The following is a 21,078-nucleotide window of genomic DNA, read 5'->3' on the forward strand; positions in this document are numbered from 1 at the left end:
AAGGAAGAAGCAAGCCTAATTTGGTTGTGGACCTGTTCCATTCACTGAGTATCTTTATGCCTTATCTTCTTCACTGCAACAATATGTTTTCCCTAAAGCTTTCCTGCATAGATTGTGCTGAAACCTCCTATACCCAATCTCAATTCACTGGAGAAGCTTTTTGTGGCTATTTCCATTTGTCTGTAGGTGTAGATTGGAATATTTAGTGGACCTCCATGGACAGACATCAATCGTTTGAGGCTTCTCCTTGTCTTCAATGTGCCACGATATCTTTGGTAACAATAGTAGAGAAGGATGAATCATGCCACCATAGTGCTTCCAACAATGAAGACTGGATAAAACCAACCAGAAAATCAAACCCAAAGGAATGGAAGCTCGTTTTCACACTTATATTACCATAGAATGAAATTAAAAGAAAGTATAGAACATCCCTAAAATTTAACAAACAGAAAAATCAAAACAAAGCTCAATGATATATGAAAATTTTTTAGAATCTTTAGGAATTTGAGTAAAGGAGAAAAATATATCTTTATGGTCACATTTCAAAATCTTTCTAAATTGTGAAAAAAAACAAATAGTGATGTGACCAATAATGTGAATCATGTGATAGGTCAATAAGAATAGTAGGTTCCCATTCCCTTGATGGTGAATGCAGGCTTTCTACATATTGTACCACCCTGAAGCTGTAAGCATCGCTCCCTTGGCATTGAAACCATAATCAAGCAGAATGTTGCTTGATTTCACGTCCCTATGATAAATTGGAGGATTTAGGGTTAGATGAAAGTAAGCAAGGGTGCAAGCAGTTTATACGGCCACTAATACTCTTGCCCTCCATGAAAGGCCTTTTACTATTTCCTTATGTAAACGCTGATACAGTGTGCCATTGGGAATAAATTATAGACAATAATGGGTTCACTATTTTGAAGGTAGCAACAAGCCTGATTTCGTTGAGGACATGTTCCATTCACTGAATATCTTTATGCCTTATTGTGGTGCAGGTAAATTCTCAGTGCGAACACAAACAATTCCTCTAGATCAAGAGAGCGTGTCTAGCCACAAACAAATAATATATGGAAAACTTCCTTAAGCTAAAATCAAATAAGAGGGCCTATCTCTTAGAACGTTATTGCTCTTGGTGATAATCCTGCTTCCTTACTCCAGCTACTTTCGTTTCCTTACTTCGAATACCTGAAACAAGAAAACAAACAACAGCAACAAAAGTGATAGCATACAAATTGCATTCTGCCTACTTAACAAGTGTTTGCTTGATGGGGCCTGACCCAGGTTCAGCGTTGATTAGTCAAACAAATCCCTACACTATTGGCCCTTTTGGCATCAACGCGCAAAGCGCGGACCAAAGTCTCACCCAAAGTAGTATGGGGGGATGCTGGAACCAAGTTTCTGCACCTTGAGATGGTTGTGACGTTGTTTGATTCCCTCTATCCCTGCCCTTGCGCAGGTTGCTTCGCTCTAGGGCTTGCAAGACAAACCCCGTGTTTCGTTCTTTAATACCTCCGCGAAAGGATACGATCGTCTTTCGTGCAGCCCGAGCCTGCTGCCCAGGTACTTTCGTGCTACTATGGCAGCGTGCCATACAAATTCCCCAATTAATCTAAGTTCTTTGTTTACCTTATCAAACAATTATGGTTATCCCCGCATAAACAGATACTCATATATGCGTTCATTTATTCAATGTAATTGCATTCATTCACGCACCATATAAGCATAATAAAGAAAAATCATACATAACATATCAAGATGCATCAACAGAACAAAGACACAGAAGTTTCAGAATATCTCTCTTTATTAATATCTTCCAAGTGGTTACAACCTCTGTCTGCCCTATGCACACAGCTACAGGGGTCCGCGTACTCGGCTGCGGACTCCTACCCTAGGCCTCTGCGCACTCACCTACAAAGCCTCTACCTACGTTATAACCCAAGACTTACACTTCTTGCTCTAAGGCTATGACTTTCTTACATGATCTGCCCTTTTATCTATTGGTTTTGCTTACTACTTAGAGCTTAGCTCTTTTTATACAATCCCATGGTCCGCGGACCATGGGTAGGTCTCTTACAACCGACTTTTCTTTACAAAACTAAGGGTGGACTACCCTTTTTGACTCATAACACCTTCATGCTCCGCGATCACAAAATGCGGAGTCTTTACAATTATATTGCAAAAATTTACTTAACATGGGATTTTAGCCCCAAAACTGCCCTTGGGGGATCCTGCTCCCAACAGGCCCCCAACACAAACATCATGACTCGCCCTCGAGTCACTCAGTAGGCGTGGAGATCTTTGCGCAAAGCTCATCCAGCTCGACCCTGATGACCACAACTTCGGTTGTGCACTGAGTTGCTACTTGCTTCGTATCTTCGACTGTTTTCTCGATCACTACCCCTGCGTTGTCAGCCTGAAGTTGTTGTTGTGTCACTTGCAGAGTCGCAAGCTTGCCTTCAATTTTTTCTGTGACTACGTAAGCTTCCTTCAGCCAAGGCTTAAGTTGCGCCTTCATCACTGCTTCCTTGTGCAGCGCTGCATCCACCTGTTCCTTCAACTGCTTGGCTTCTTGCAGCTTGGCTAACCTTTGTGTCAGCGCAACTAATCGCGATGTGCCCTTAACTTCATCATAGCATTGTTGGAGTTCGCGCGCTTTCATTTCTAGCTTCTAGATGTTTGGGTCCTCCTGCACGCTGGTCAAGACCTCAAATGAAAGTCAAGCTTCAAAAAATCTTTAGACCATGTTAACTGTAAGTAAATGTCATTTTATTTTTAATTATTGTTATATTTGATGACAGTGAAATGAATAGATATGATTTATGAAATGCACGTGATGGTTATACGAATGGATATGATGCTTATGTTTTTGGTTAACTTCTCCTGCACCTACAGTAACGCACGAGGTATTCTTAAATTTGCACTTACGACAGTTAATTATATTTATTTTTTAAAATTTTCAAAAAAATTATTTTTATTTTTTATAATTTTAAATTTTAGTTATTTCAAATATGCATAGAATTGTTCCGGATTATTTAAAAATAGTTATAGATAATTTCATGTATAATTCATAGATATATTAAATTATATATATATGAATTATATTTTTGTAAAACTTAAGATATAATTTAAATATATATTAAATAACGTTTAAATATATAAACAATAAAAATAATATTTTATTTTTATTAATAATATGGGAAAGAAAAATTAAAATAAAATATTGTTATATTTAATTTAATTTTTAATTTGAATGAATATAAAAGGTTAAAAATTAAGATATTAATTAAATTGTTTGTATTTGTATGTTTTATTTAAACTATTAAATAAGTTTCATTTGGTATAATACGACAATGTTTAAATAGAAGCTAGGGTTTAATTTTTTCTCTATTTAGTTTATTTTTGAGATATATTAATTTCTTCTAAGTTAAACATTAGTGTTAAGACTATAAGCTTTAAAAAAAAAATATTTGAATATTTTGGAATTGAGATCAATCGTAACGTGTGTGATTTGATCCTATCTCTTAGGGTCTTGCTCAATGTAACCAATTATATATATATATATATATAATTTTCATTAAATTATTTATTAATTAATATAATAGGAATAAAATTAATAAAATATTTTATTTTATATTTTTTAAATTACAAATTAATATTTTAATTTTTATATTAAAAATTTACATAGTGTAATTTAAAAATTTATATAAATAATAAATAAAATAAAACATAATTTATAAATAGAATATATTATTATACTTAATTTATTTATATTCAAAAATATAATTATAATTTTGTGAAATGAAATCAAATAACAATAAGGAATTGTTAAGGAGTTGTTAAGTCGAAGGTACTTCATATTGTTTGTTATGGAAAGTATCTCATATTATTTGTTAGGGAAAGAGAATCACAATCTTTATAGATTTTTGGAGGTTCCATGGTTGTCATTAAATGGTTTATAGTCACACATTGCTACACATAAAATATGTTTTTTTTCATGTTTCTTGTTTTCACTTCTCTTAGGAGCATTATTGCAGCATATACTTTATCAAAGGAAGGTGTTGGATATGGGAATTTGGAAAATCATTGAACAACTAGGTGAAGCCACACACTTCATTGATGGTTTACAAGAGGCTCACAAGTCATTCGTTGATAGTTTACAACAGGTTCATTGATGGTTTAGAGGCTCACAAATCCATAGTTTACAACAGGCTCAGTAACTCGGAGACATGATGATATTTTTTTTCTTTTCTTTTTTTCTTTTTTCTTTTCGTGATCTAGGATGGTTGATATTTATGTATATAAAGCTAAATATGAACATTTTAAGGTCTATTTATGTATACAATTCAAAGACTTAGTATCCCTAATATTGAGTGTGTTTCATTCTAAATATGAACATTTTAAGGTCTATTTATGTATACAATTCAAAGACTTAGTCTCTCTAATATTTAGTGTGTTTCATTGTGATTAGTCTAATTATATTTAAAGCCTGGATTCTTGGAATCCCCACATAAAAAATGAATGTAATGTTTTCATTATCTAATGAAAATTAAAAAAAAAAAAATATGAAAAAAAAATTATAATTAATTTATAAGATTAAACTTATTTATTTATAAATTATTTATTATATTAATGTGTTTTTATTATAAACATATTTATTTGTCTTAATATCTGCTAATCTATTGCAAAGTTTGTTTTTTTTTTACATTTTGTATTACAAGAAAAAGAAATTTTATATTTTTATAAGGGTATTTATTTTTGGATTACTTTATTTATAAGTAAAAGAAATTTTATATTTTAAGAAAGGTATTTTTTTTAGGATTATTTTATTTATTTGGAGTGAATTTTTTATTTTAAAATAATATGTTATATTTTTGGAAAAGAAATACTTATATATTATGTTTGTATATAAATTTGTCAAATATATAAAATAAAATGAATCAAATTAGCATATTGAATATATTGGAAATGAATGTAGGATTTCATTTTTACTCTTTGAAAGTGGATCTCCATACAATTGTCCCATTTCCATATGCGTAGAAAGATATTCGTATACATAGAGTGGGGATGCCACTAGGGTTGCAATTTGAAAATAAAATAGGTTATCAAATTTAATAGTTTTGATAAGTTCATCATTTATTTTAACATTTTTAATGAAGAATGATGATGGTGAAGGGGACTTATTAACTTCTTTTTATTGAAAAATTGCCTTGTGAGAAATAATTTGCTAGTTAAATTCCATCCCTTGATGCCACTATGGGTGTTTGAGTGAAAATTTTCTGGTTTGATATGACTATTGAGATTAAATTTATGGTAATATGTTCTAAATTCTTTGAATTGGGGTTATATGGGCTTGGTTGAATTGATGTCTTATGGTTTCTATCAAACTTGGATTGGGCCATTACCTCAAATGTTAAAGATGGTATCTTAGTGTGTTATAAAATTCATTAAGTGTGTTTCCTTATGACAAATTTTGTGTTTTGGAGACTCATTGTTGAGATTAAGGTAACAGTGGTCATTTATAATGAAGGTAATGCAACTTTATTAGATGTAAATAAATTTTCCATTAAAATTCGTTGTAGTAAATGAATGTATATATTTCCCTTGATTGGCATTCTTCTATGATTTTTATGATGAAGTGTCACTTTCATCATATTTTTTAACATATAAAATAACCAATCATGATGCATGGATGATGGAGTAATCTCGATGGTAATTTACCTTACCTTTGACACTCACGACCTTTTTTTTGTTAAAGTGGATGACTAATTGCATGGTTTTACTTTTTCAAATTTTCATAATTATATATTTTCTTGCAATGTCAACACAAGAAGGCCATTTTATGCAGTTATGTTTTTAAGGCATGGAGAGTGATAGTCCACAATTAATAGCATGCACCATAAGTATTAAATATCTCCATTCACAATTTTTGTAATTGAATTCAATCCTTGAGGACTTGTGCGCATTGCGAAATCTTATACCCAACTACTACTATTTTTATAAATGGATATCAATATTGTTTAGAAACATTTTTACATTTGACAAGAATATGGAAACATACAATTTTCTTACATGTTATGTATGTTTCATTTACATCTTTATAGTTCTTTTTTTTAACGAAGGTTTGTTTGCTATTGAACTATTTCAAATAAATTGATATTTTGTATTTATAGGATAGGTGATCAATTAGGCTTGCTGTAAAGCATGATGGTGGCTATTCATGTTTTTAGTATTAATTGACCTAGTTCATTTTGTATCTCTCTCTCGCTATATATATATATATATATATATATACTTGAAAATTGAGAAATCTTGGACAATCTATTTTTTTTATTTGACCATGGATTGCGTTTTCATTTGGGGTTTGTTTCATCTCCACTGAATGTGTTTTGCATCATTATTGTGTATTTTAGAATATAGTATTTGATTATGAAGTGCATATAATGTTAATTTTCTATGAGTTAGATTTGTTGATTTATTTTGATCTAGTAAAAAGTGGGGCTCAAAACAAATCCCTTCCATATTAAGCGTCCATGCTCTCATTATGGCTTGGAAGATCTAAAGGGGATAAGATTATTATATTATCATAGTTCATCTACTTATGATATTTTTCATCCTAGTCATGATAAGCTTGGGCATCCTAGAGTTTTGAAATCCCCATCACCACTACCTTGGGGATTTAATGGAAATTTTTCATTAATTCACCTCTTCCTGACCGAAAGAAAGGAAAATACCTACTTATGCAAACACATCCATTTAGTTAAAGAACAAAATACTTGTAAGAAATTTTAGCCTTGGAAAAATCATGACAACTTCTAGTCACTGTTTAACCAAATGAAACCTCAACATGAAATCTTTTACATTTTCTTATGGTTATGGGTTACTTTGTTAGGTGTATGTCTAGCCACCAATAACTCATAAAATTGAGGTCATTTTTGTGTGTGAATAGAGGAACCAATAACTAGGTTAGTCTCGTACTCGCGTGACATGTGATTAATTCCAACCACAACCACTATAACCCCTAGGTTCATATGTAAGCCCTTTCCATAGGCACGGGTGAATCATGGGATTTGAACCTCGAACCTCCTCGCACATAACACTTCATTTTCACGATCATCACAAATTGAGTTGGCCCCAAGGGGATGGAATTAATGTCATCTTATTTATAACTAAGAAATGAAAAAATGGTGTTGTTTTGGAAAGGAATCACTTTGCATTAACCTAAAATGGGGATGGGTTTATTTCAACCAAATACACTTTCCTAAAAGTATGATTAAATATATCTTTTGGGTTTTGAAATATCATGCATTTTGAAAATATAAAGTGCTAATGACAACAAAGCCATTTATTGTTGTGTTGCAATGCACTTTTTCCAATATCATCTAAAATTTGATATGCTACTGGTGGGCCCCAGTATTGTAGCAATAATGCTACAACTCCTGGAGCTTCCTTCTCTAATTTTATCAACCCGGTAGTTCGTAACAAACTTGGAAGCGACGGTGATGTATGCACAAGTACTAGCTCTTGTCGCAGCTGTCACTTGGTCAGCTGGCACAAGTCCGCTAGGGCTCAAGCCAACTTCTATGAGCTCTCAGAAGAAGCTTTTTAACCGATGAACGAAAGCTATCTCAAAGGAAATTAACCTACTGTAGGGAGGAACTGAAAGCCAACAAGAAACACAAACCCTAGCAAACCCTAATTCTACCAGCTAGTCCTACTGATGCAAAGGTGGGGATGCAAACTACTGAAAGAGATGCCATTACTTCTAGGAATGTGAGATGCATGTGTCTAGACTACTTTGATCTAAAGAAAACATATTTTTGTATTTTTGTTCAAGTTGTTGGAATTATTATGCGTGTGCTTCTAACTGGGTCTTGACTGTGCAGGGATAGATCAAGGGGAGGAATGCTTGGAAGAGGTCAGGAAGGCTCAGAGAGGGTCTAAGGAATCCCTAACATCCTTTCAGAGAAGTTCACAAAGTTTAGATGCCTAGCAACCGTGTTTATGAGCTTCTACAGGAAGTCTGCAGGGGTTCTACAGGATGTTCAGGATTTCTACAGGAAGTTCAGTAATTCCTACAGGATGTTCTACAATCGGATTTTTGGGTGATGGATGAGTGGAAGAGGCTGCATGGATGGATAGGGAGGTAGGAGGGGAGCTTGTAAGGACTCAGTGACAGAGAGATGAGATGAAGAGGGGGTGCGCTAAGCTGGTTGGTCTAAAGGAGAGTAGAGGGAATGGAAGGCCGAAAAGGTAGGATAACGTGGGTAATAGAAGAGTTGGGAGGCAAGTGGTCTAACTGGGAGATGAGTAGATGGCCTAGGCATGGCTTAGAAGGATAAGGGAGTGAGGGAGTAGTGCTGCACAGTGTAAACGAAACAAATCATCCACGTCCTGCACATAACCGAAATTTCATCAACCTATTCTAACTGTTTTTATAAAACCAAAGAACAGCAACGTTATTTTTAAGGAAAATCATGCATGGTACTGAAGCAAAGAATCATTCCACAAGATCTGAACGCATGGACACTTCTACAAACGAAGACATTGCATCAAAGATTGCAGGAACATGTAAAACAATGTTTTTGGTGGGTGGCACTGTCTGCAATTCCAGTCCCTAAACAGAGGTGAAAGTGAGTGTGCAGTCAACCCTTTTTGGAACTCTTATTAACTCCAATCTCCTTACTCTATTCTAAACTACTGAAGCAACTCTGTTCATGAAACTAACCTACTTAACCACACCAAGAGATTCAACTCAGCAAACTGCGTTTCCAAATGCATGTAAAGGAAAAGAAATACAATGCTAAAAGAAAGGTAACAATACAAAGGAAGGATGCCTTAGGCTCTCAGGTTGGGCCCAACCCCGAGAGCTATGGCTCCTTTAAGAACTCAGAACTGAACTCAACTCGGCCTGCTTTTCATTAAAAGATAATAGTCATGAGTCAAATAACATGCCAAAAATGGCTTACAAAAGAGCAAAACAGAGCTATCAGCTCGTAGTTCAGAATATGCAACAAGGTTTCCAAAAGTTTTCTCTCGAAGGCTCTAGCCCTATTATTTATACATCTTGAGGCCCCAAGCTGGCCTCCTAAATCAGTGGGGCTTGGCTGACCAAACTAAGAGTGATCTGTTGCTTCCTCAAAATCCGTTTGGCTGCCTTCTAACTCGGTGGTGGTGGCTGTTGGAGCTCGGAGTTGGGGGTGAAGATCACGAGGAAGGCCATTCAATGCTATGGACAACCTTCCTACAAAATCTCAATCCCATCTTGGTTGTCTCCTAGCCCTCATCTGCGTGGTTTTGCTCCATTAAATGTCAAAAAACCTGAAATAAGCACGTGTTAGCCACCTAGGAATAGTGACTGCCCTCATTCGTACAAATGACATAAATATACTAAAAAATGATGCATAAGTTATGAAAAATGAAGGGTTGAGCAAGGGTAGTTAGGCCAAATGAGCCCAAAATGTTACCAAATTTGGGGCTCATCAGCTACCATAACATGTGTTTGAATCGAGAGAGGTGAGGCACTCTACAACCTAGTGCGAGGGAGATGTTTTGTGTGTTATAATTCTAATTAAATCAATTGACAAATTAAATATTTGACCTTTTGTTTCTTATAATAATGGAGAAGAATGCACATATTTTTTATATTACCCCCATAAATTTATATTTGTAGATCCATTTTAACTCAAGATGTATTAAGAGTCAACAAGTTAGCTCCTTAGAGTTTTCCAACCCCTCTTGATGCTTAATATATTATGGTTAAAATGGATTTGTGCTAGTTATGTTCACTTGATTCAAGTTTTTCTTCTAATTCGTCAATGTTTTTCCTAAGGCTTTGATGCTAACCTTAGCATTGTAAATCTTGTCCAAGTTGCATACTATATCTCCTATTAGAACACAAAATTTGATAGTTGAATTTTTGAACAATTGTGAAACATATTATAATTTTGTTGGTTGTGGGTTTCCTTCTTCCTTTTGTTTAATGTTCTCCTTTCCTTTGTATCTATTAATCTTGTCCTAGACATATTTTACCTTCTTTGGAATTAGTTGATTTATAGAGTGTATATTTTATGTTCCTCCACATTGTCCCTGTACTACTCATACATAACTCTACATTTAACAAACCTTTGTCCTCAACACACTACTCTATTTTCCCTGCACATCAATTTTCTCCACATATCCACCATCTACACCACCTACCATACACTCTCATCATGTTTCACCCTCTCTACATTTTGTGTCCCCGTGCATCGTATGCACCTCTACAGTCCCTACTCTACACCACATGGAATATGTAGAGCATTGATCATTTCACCTCTTTTTGCACTCATACCATTGCATCTTCAATTTGAATTGTTGGAGCAACATTTTAAAGAAATATTTTGAGAGTTGTGTAGAGGAGCACCACATAGAAGCATACCATAGAGGAAGGTTGGATAAGGTTCAACACGTGAAATGTGAAAAATTAGGAAAGTCATTAGAATTAGGTTGTGGGTTTTTTCCTATGGTAATATTTACCACCCATAGTAAAATAAGAATTTTGTCAATTTTTCTCTTAAATATAAATCCATGATGTGAAATATGGAGAGGCATGGATGTGTTCTGATGATGTGTTTTAATGCTTTGTAATAGTTTCATGCTATAACAACTAATCTATTAGATTGGTGAGCCATGATAGTTAGAAGGTAATGAAGACATCACAGTAATAACAAAATATATGTTTTGGATTAATTTATGTGTCGGCACGCATGATGTCAGGAATTGCCTATTTTCATTTGTATGGTTTTGTTGAATATATTGGATTTAATGCATAGACTAGGGGCATACCCAAATTTTGTGTTCTGAATAACTAATATATTGAATAAAGACTAATGATAAGTGTAGAATCCACACCTCCTTCATCATTGTAGAAATGTCTAGGTTCCTATAGCCCCTCATAGATGCCTCAAATGAGATTTCACCTACTCGTAGGTGATGCTGAAAGGGATGGTGTTTGAGGGGTTTTTTTAGCTAATTCACTCTAGCCCCAAGTTTGCCCTCTGTGCACTAAAAAATGGTTCCATTGTTGGGACCAAGATCTGCAATTGAAGTGGATGAGGAGGCCAACTAAAGAGGAAATATAATAATGGTATAAAAGAAGGAACATGAATTTATGGTGGAACAAACTAAAAGACAACAAACCAGTCCTAAGGAATGGTTACAAAAGTATGCTTTTATATAATTTCACAAAATTTTCTTTCATGAATTCCCAATTTCTCTGGCCAAATGGTTGCAAATACTATCAAAGGAAGCTGGAAACTAGGGCCATGTTGTACTACATAACTGGATTCCTAAATTGATTCGAAGATTAAATTATGTAAGCAACAAAGTTTCATGTGCAATAGATTTCTAGTTGAATAGTATATTGGAGGATTTCATTGTTGAATTTATGATTTGGGGCACTCATTCATATAGTGCAGTTGAAAGGGAATTTTTCAAAGGGCTTTAAGGAAGATATTTAAGGTTAATTGTTTACCTGGATAAATATGTTATTGTGTGACAAAGGATTGATGACACTAGAATCTAATACCATGAGAAGTTGAATTTCTTTGCATGTGGTGGGGAGACTAGGGTCTGACCAGTGCACAAACTAAAGGAATAAAGGCGAGGGATACAGTAACATAAGAAAAAGATAATATGGACTGAGAATGTTGAGAAATCAAAGAGATAGAAGCATAGAATATATAAGAGGGGTCAGAGCACGTACATCAACGTAGGAGGAGAGTGTGACAGAAGCAGACAACATAGTTTTTCACAATGGAGTAAGATTTTCATGCAGTAGTAAGAGAGAGATCTACATTGGAGCCTTCGGCAAATTGAAGGTTAGTGAGAAAGATCATAAATGGAATAAGAATGAATCAAAGTAATGAAGATTGTGAATTTAGTGATTGAGAAGAAGAAATTAGCATTGATTTCCTACCCAATCGAGTATCGTGTGTAGAAGATAATGAAATATTGCACAATGAAAAATGAAAGGAAAGGAAGGAAACCCTTAGATCAAATGAGAATGAGAAAACCCAGTGTATCCCAGTGATCCTATTGAGGGAATAACCTACATCGAACTTGTTGTGGCGTTTTCTAGCACTTGGAGCACAAGTGCCTCAGGAGATATAGAAAGCTTCCTAGAGATAGCCTATGGGTTGATTGTAGACCAGTGCCTCGGACATCTTAGATAGAGGAGTGCATGGAAGATTATTTGAGAGGGGTTTTCGCAACACTCCAACTGTCACATAATTACAAGAGAATAAAGGGGGCTTGGTCAATAGTCTATCATCCAGGTAAACTCAAGTCGATACATGGATCCAAATACTCAGGGAGTAAATTGGGCTAACCTCAAAGAGAAATGTTTGGTTTTGGTGACCGACACACAACAACAAGAATCTTTATATTGAATTTGTAGTAAAGTGAAGAGGAGGAAAGGAAGGCGGTAACTCAATGCATAGAGCTGTTAAACTGGACATAATCCTAAGCAGCAATATTTTGGCAGAAGGATGGAATTTGATGCGCAGGGTTGTAAGAAACACAAAATGCTAAGCCCGGTTTTCTGATAGAAATATGGAAGAGGGAGTAGATGAAAGAGAGGAAAGAGTGGAGTGCTTATTGAGGTTCCATACCAGATATAACATGGGTACCATTTTTGCCAAACAACAAGAGTAAATCTGGGCTCACACGGGTTACCGCGGATTAATCAAATAACATAAGTAAATATGTTTTGTACACAGGTACTGTAGGTTATAGACTAACACAAGTAAATATGTCTTATACACAAGTATTGTTCACTTATTCAACAACCTAGATAAATCCATGAATCAGAGGGAAATCGACAAATTCATCACACTATTTTAGAGGAAGAAAAACATATATGAAATGAGATTTACAAAGGGGAAAACATACTGCACATTTCTCTTATTGGAATCACCAAAGAATTTCATTAATCCAATATGAGTCTAACATACCATTCCATTAAATTTAGCCAGATATCATTCAAGTCCCCCATGAACAGGAAAATAGAACCAAAAATGGCATCTTAGAATTCATACCCTGTGGGTACGAAATTCTGGACCCTTTTTCTAAGTGTTTCTCCCCCTTATTTATACAAAGAAGGGGGTGGCTTTGAAACAACAGTTTCAAAAATATCTTTGCCTAAGCTCCAACGGTCTCATAGACTAGCTATCTCGGCATGCAAGGCTTTTCTTCCTAGAATCATTGCAATCGGGATTTGATCCCTTCTTGGAAATAAATGGAAATTACAGAATAATCAGAAATAAAGAAAACTGAAGGATGATGGAAGCAAGTATCCCTCTACAGTTTCTGTGAAAACCCTCAATGAAGCTACATCTCTGTCATCGTGTGTCCGTCTAGCTGCTCAGCTAGTCCCTGTCACTTTCACCTTAACTGCTTGAATAGCTCGTTCTCTGGAGTTGCGAGTGGGAAATTGTATTTTCTTGTTGCAAAGTAGGAATGGAGCATGTCTCGACATTCCTTTGTTGTGTATCGGAGTGGAGCTACATGTCGAGCCATTAAGTCTTCCTGAGCCCCCCATACTGGTTTACCACTGTGCCATACTTCATTCAACGCTTTAGCTGTCGAGCCACCCGCCTTTAAATATTTGTACCTCACTCCCAGGGGTATCGAAATTTCTTCACTAAAAGGCATCACAGAACAGAGGGTCTCAATCGCCCTTTGGCCCCCTTTGGCTTAGACCTCATTCTTCCTTTCTTTTCATGTGACCAGGGGTTAGGATCAGGTGGTTAATCCTTGGGTGCTAGGACCTTTGGACTTCCCTCCAAGGTCTTTTTCCTTTGTTACGTAGAATCCCCCACATCAGTGATTTATCATGCTTTGCCTTTGATGTCTCCCCTTGACCCTTGCAATCGTCGATCTGTGGGGTTGGGCCCACCAAAGGTATCACAATCGCAATACAGGAGAGGGAGAATTTTAACTTCTTTCATAGTGTTGGTCGATTTTCCAAACGTGAAATCTTCATAAGGTATAATACATAAAATATCGCATTTGGGAGGGTCTTCGCATATCGCAATCGCAAGTTAGAAGGGACTTCGGTGGAGGAGGGACCTTGCCCTATGCGATTATCGATTGCCAATTTGCAATGGGTGACGTCATCACTGCCATGTATCACCTTATGAGTGCTAACACGTGTTACTCGGATATGCCTCCTTAGGACCCTGAAAATGCCAAATTTGTGTGCCACGTGTCCTCCGTACCACCACGTCATCTTTGTACTGCCACGTTATGATGACATTAGCCACCACGTCATTTTATCAGGACCAATAGTATTCCGCCACGTGGCATGTCGAAGGAGAGAGAAAAGTACCACTTTCCTCTTGTTTTTGCGTTAATTTTCTTTGTAAATCAACCTCTGCCCTCCTTAGTGCTTTAACACTAGAGGCTTGAATCTCAGCAATTTCAAGGTTATCGACCTTCAGAAGTTTTATGACATTTATATTTGTTTGCACCCTTTGACCCTTGCTATCGTTAATATGCGATATTGAAGTTCTGCTTCGTGAAAATCCAATATACTATGAGCCATGGGCCTTTGACCGCCGATTGTGATTTGTGATATCAACGATTGTTGATCGCTAATCTCACTTCCCTATTTTGTTGTTGCTGGAAACTTCGACCTCCGATTGTGATGAGCCTCCCTTAGTCTTTTCTCTTTATTTTCTATCTTTCAAAGGGCAGTTTAAATCTACTCTAACTTCTGATCCGGAAGTCTATTTTTGGACTTCCATATACCGTTGGAAAGCTTTGAGAGCATGGAAAATTTTAGGGGCTAATATTCATAGCTGGGCTAATATTCCATGGCTTTTCCAAAAAAAAAATCGCCAATTTCCATTTTTTATAAAAATAATTCGCCCACATTTTATAATATAAAATGATTTGAATTTAAATACTGCCAAAATTATATAGAGAGTATATATAAAAACATAATAAACCTGAATATTTTTACAAAGATATCACCAAATATTTTATAGTTTTCATATTAGAGACTACTAGATTTGCTGAGGTTTCTAAACATTAAGATAAATTTCGATCCTTAAAATTTTCCTTGTTTGAGAGTTTCTATGGCCTGGGAAGATGGCTTCGAGCTTCACTTCTCTTTTGCACTTTTCAAAGCTAAAAACACACTTAACAGTGAGTGACAACAAAACCCATGAACCCACACACATCTCCAATCCAAGAAGTAATATCACCAAATAGTCAAACAGGACCCAACTAGTCAAGAGTATCAGAAAGTAGAGCTACAAAGAGCATCATGAAAGATTCTATTATGTTAATTTTGGCCTTCCATGGTGATGAGATACAAGATCTCGAGCAACATCTTCTTTTCTATGAAGCAGATTGGATTGTCCAGCAAGTCCAAAATGAATTATTGGAGGTTGAATAGCTAGAAACCACCTTCAAGAATCACACATTAAATTGGTACATGAAATATATGGCTATTTCACAAGGAGGACAAGGCATATTATTAGGATAAATCAGACACTTAATGCTAAAGAAATTCTAGAAACCAAAATTGGAATCCTAGTGTATCACAAAGATAAGGAGATAAAAAAATCACACTAACGAGTCAATATAGGATTTTGACTAGAGGTTTAATGTTTTGTTGGATTGGATGACATTAAAAATTTCATATAAATAGCACAGAGAGTGGTTTATTATAGGACTATTGTTGCATATATGCATCTTATTAACTTAGAAGAAATTCACTTCATAGTTTGAGGCCTTAGTAACTGCTATGAAGTTAGGAGCATCTCCTGCACGAAGTGGAAATAATGTAGGGATGGCACAAGTCCAATCATAGCTCGAAGTCTTAACAATTCAATTTCAATACCTAGCAAAAGGTAGGGAGAAGCGTGAATAATTTTGGTGTACCATATGCAAGAAGGAAGGCCATCATAGGAACAAATGCCTAATTGTGACAACATACATGGCTACAAGAGATGAAAATTCATTGGCATAAGGTAGGAGACTATGGTTAAAGGTTTTTATATTTCGGTTCACATACCAATAGCATGTTCCATGATGCAGAAGGATTAAAGCTTGATCAAAAATCTGTTCTGCGACTTTTTCAAGTTAGTAGGACACAACATGCATACTTGTCATGCATTGGATTTAATGAGAGATTTCACTACTAATATGTGGAAGGTTCACGAGGAAGAAGGGTTTGAAGCTAAAATATTGATCTATAACATACCTAGAGCATATAATCACGGAAGAGGTCAAGGGATGTAAGGAAGAGGAAAAGGATTTCAAGGTAGAGGTAGAGGCCCAATAATTTTTTATAAATGCAAGTAGCCAAGACACATTACATTGGATTTCCCTTACCCCTACATGACATGTAACTACTGTAAACAATTATAAAATGCTACAAAACATTGTCCTCATCTTATTGCGAAGTGGTAGGATAAGAGGGGATAGAACATGCAAACGATAACTATGGAAGTGAACATAGATCATCCACAAGTAGGAGTAATTACACACCTAGGGACGAAGATAGGAGTATATGCAAGTGGACAAGGAAGCCAACCGCACTAATGGGTAAGAAAAATAGTAGAACCACCTCTCAGGCTTGATCTAGTAAAGGAAAAAGAAACATATAAGTAATATAGAAGAGAGTTGGTGGAAATAGAATGAGGCTCGTCGATTTCGACCATGTAACAAGAACTTCCTATATATGACTTGCCTCTAATATACAACAAGTATGCACATAGTGTAGTGGATGAAGAGGTAAGACCTATTAAAAATTTCTTAAGAAGTTTCTTAAAATTAATAAAGGATAGATCGACCCTGAACAAGTTACACAAGATGATTGACCAGTGCACGCAATAATGGGAAATTCCTATTGTATAGATCCCCAGATGTGCAGTTAAGCAGATTATTCGTAAGAAAATGAGAAGTAGGCAATTTAGAATTAATAAGAAGATCATTGCATATGATATCGACCATATTATCCTAGATCTAGGTTTGGATGTAAAAAATATTCCTAAGAAAGCATGGGAAATGACGGCCAAACCAAAGCTAATTTGGTCACCTATATAACTGAGAATGGCCAACCAATCCAGAATCTTTCATATTAGTTTATTGGTGGGAGTAGAGGTCAATATCGATGGAGTCAAAAGCATTATTGATTTCAAGGTAATTGAGATTTTGGATGATATTAATCCTTGTCCTATCTTCCTTGGGATTGACTAACCTTTTGAAAATAAAGTTATAATCAACTTTAGGAGAAGGCAAATGACCTTTGAATTAAGATATTTAAGGGTGGCATCGCCATTAGATTCAATGGAAGGATATCGATATGTGGAGCTAGTAAGGGGTGGATTCAACACTGAAGACCTAAATAACATTTACAACATGATGACACATAGGGATGATTATAATATCCCTGACCCACTGTCGGGTTCATTCGTGGCACTCTTATCCTACCATTAGGGATTTTCCACCATCTGCTAGGTGTAATAACATCTAATAATCCTTTGTAACCAGTATGGACATTTTTTTTAATGGTGTTCTAGTGGTGCCACCAACCACTTTCCGATACATAAATTTCATGTAAATACTGCCAAAACTCGTCACTTGGGTATAAACCCTTTCATTATATTCCAACTTGGTGATATTCAAATCTAAAAGGAAATTTAATTTAGGTCCTTTTAATTTTATTATTCACACAACAACTATAACTCACGAAGAGAAAATTAAAATTGATACATAACTCAAAAAGGGTTCATAATAAATTACAACATAATTAAATAAATGTTACAAAAATACTTATCTATTAAATGGAAAATCAGATACAAATATTTGACATTCCTCCCAACCATAGACCATGTTGTTCAGTATCTCTTAATAGTGTGTAACCTTTGAGCTGGGGCCTTGACTCCATGAGCAACAAATTTCCCAAATTTGGGTACATGTCTAGTACCAACAACCAACCAAGTTACCAAACCCCAACAACCTCTAACTATAGGCTCAAGGCCCCATAAGCCTACACCCAAGTGGTGCACCCATTTTCTGCACTTGCAATTCCTTGGTTGTGCCACAACCTCTATGCGTAGGTTTTAACCCCGTACAGAAATTACCTGCATACGAATTCTAAAACACAGAAAATAAACAATGTGAGAGCATAACACATAAAACACCTATACATAGATATTTTCCCCTGGATCCCAAAACTGGGACTACCAGATTGATTTTTCATTATTTTCCTTTCAATGTTACAATACATATATATACATGCTAAAGCATCTGATACCATGGACCAAAAATCCATCGCATGCAAAAACATATGCGAATACCATGCACAAAACCATAGGTAGTTCAGCCCAATCTAATATAGGGTCCAAAAAAAATTTCCCTGGGGCATTGCCCCGGACCCCATGAGAGCTTAGTCATTTATCCATCCCTACAACGCCCATTGTTTCTCTACACTAAGAGAACTTCTTAGAGCTCATAGATTTCGTCAATGCATCTGTAATATTCTTCAAAGTGTCTGCCTTTACCAACAACACCTTTTTGTCTTCTATCATATCCCTCACAAGTGATATTGGACATCAATTTTCTTTGTCTTTGAATGGTAAGTAGGGTTCTTTGCCAAGAAAATTGCACTTTGGCTATCACAATCTATCCTTATAGCTCCCTGTACTAACCCCATACTTGAACACAATCTCTGCACCCAAACTGCTCCTTAATTTCATGAGCAGCTGCCATGTATTTTGACTCTGTAGTTGATAGTGCCACTACAGATTGTTTCTTACTCATCCAACTGACTGCACCTCCAAATAGGTTAAACACATACCCACTTGTAAATCTTCTCTGATCAAGATCTCCAGCCCAGTCTGCATCAACAAAGCCACGAATATCCAAAAATCTCTCCAATATTGGTCTTCCTTGGTAACACAAACCATAATCACTAGTGCCACACAAATACCTGGAAACCTGCTTCACTGTTGTCCAATGCTCCTTCCCTGGTTTTGACATAAACCTGCTCAATACTCCCACTGCATGTGCAATGTTTGGTCGAGTACAGACCATTGCATACATCAGGCTACTGACTACACTTGCATATGGAACACGGGACATGTCCTCTTCATCTTCTTGTGCCTTGGGACATTGTTCAGTATATAACTTTACACCTACAGGAATAGGAACCTTCACCAGTTTACTATTATGCATATTAAACCTTTGCAATATTGTCTCGATATACTTCCTCTGGTTTAACTAGAGCTTCCTCTTTGCCTGATCTCTTTTAATTTCCATGGCCAAAATATAGTTTGCAACACCAAGATATTTCATGTTGAATTTGGAGGACAATTGGATCTTCAAATCCTGGATAATTTCTTTGTCATTTCCAACCAGCAACATGTCATCCACATACAAGACCAGATAAATAACATGGTCACCAATTAATTTAAAATACACACAGTGATCTGCTTTGCTTCTGGGGAAGCCAAGTCCCCGTATAAATGTATCAAATTTCTGATACCACATCCTTGGTGACCATTTTAGCCCATACAGGGACTTCTTTAACTTGCATACCATTTCTTTCTTACCTTTCACCGCAAAGCCTTCATGTTGGTTCATGTAGATCTTCTCTTCCAGATCCCCATGAAGAAACGTTGTCTTCACATCCATCTGTTCTACCTCAAAATCAAAAGCAACAACAACAGATAAAAGTAATCGAATAGAAGCTACCTTGGCAATAGGAGAAAAAATATCACCAAAATCAATTCCTGGCATCTGGGAATAACCTTTTGCTACCAACCGAGCTTTGTATTTCTCCACCTTTCCTTCTGCATTTGACTTCTTCTTGAACACCCATTTTCTACTAATGGGTTTCCTTCCAGCTGGCAACTCCACCAAATCCCAAGCCGCATTTTTGTGCAAAGATGACATTTCATCAACCATGGCCTCTTCCCAGAGTTTTCCATCCTTTGAATCTACTGCTTCCTTCATAGTTCTGGGATCATCATTAGTATAGATAAAGAAAAATTTGAACAGAAATTAGATGGACTATACCTTTCTAGCTACCTTCTTTCTCGAACTAATCTTCTCACAATTGGAGTTTGTGGCTCTTCATCTTCTGATTCGTCTTATGTTGTAGAGTCTGATTCTTCCTCCTTTAGCTCAAACTCTATCTTCTCAGTTTCCTTAGATGGTACTTCATGTTTAATAACATTTTTCACCTCTCTAAACACCACATCTCAGTTGTACACAACCTTCCTTGTTACTGGGTTCCAAATATTATAACCCTTTAAACCATCCTTATACCCATTAAAGATGCACTTTTCAGATTTACTATCCAACTTTGTTCTTTTCTCCCTTGGAACATGTGCATATGCATCACATCCAAATACCCTCAGATGTGAAAGAGAGGGTTTCTTACCAGTCCATACCTCTTGTGGAGTCTTATCCTCCAATGCTGATTAAGGTGATCTGTTGACCAGGTAACATGTTGTCTCCACCGCCTCTTCCCAGAATTCTTGTCCTAACCCAGCACCACTGAGCATGATTCTTGCCCTTTCCATCAACGTCTTGTTCATTCTTTCTGCAACTCCATTTTTCTCAGGTGTGTATGGAGTATTCTTCTATCGTGCTATACCACACTTCTTATAGAATTCTTCAAATTCCTTGCTGCAAAACTCTCCACCGTTATCTGTCCTTGGCACCTTTATCTTCTTCTCTGTCTGGTTTTCCACCAGAGCCTTAAATTCTTTAAACCTGTCAAATAATTTAGATTTCTTCTTGAGGAAATATATCCATGTATTCCTTGAGAAGTCATCTATAAATGATACATAGTACACAGACTTACCCAGCGATGGAACCTTCACAAGTCCAAACACATCACTGTGCACAAGCTCTAATATATGTTTCACCCTCTTACCACCAGAGGGAAAACTCACCCGATTTTGCTTCCCGTATACACAATCACTATAACAAAACAGGCAATTTGCGCCAGATTTAGCACCAGATTCTAGTGCATTTTTTTCTCAATTGGGATGAGCAACCTGGCGCTAAATC

The sequence above is a fragment of the Pinus tabuliformis genome, chromosome Q, assembly GCF_031772625.1.
Source record: "Pinus tabuliformis cultivar Carrire ecotype Pingquan chromosome Q, CPIR1, whole genome shotgun sequence".
Taxonomy (NCBI): domain Eukaryota; kingdom Viridiplantae; phylum Streptophyta; class Pinopsida; order Pinales; family Pinaceae; genus Pinus; species Pinus tabuliformis.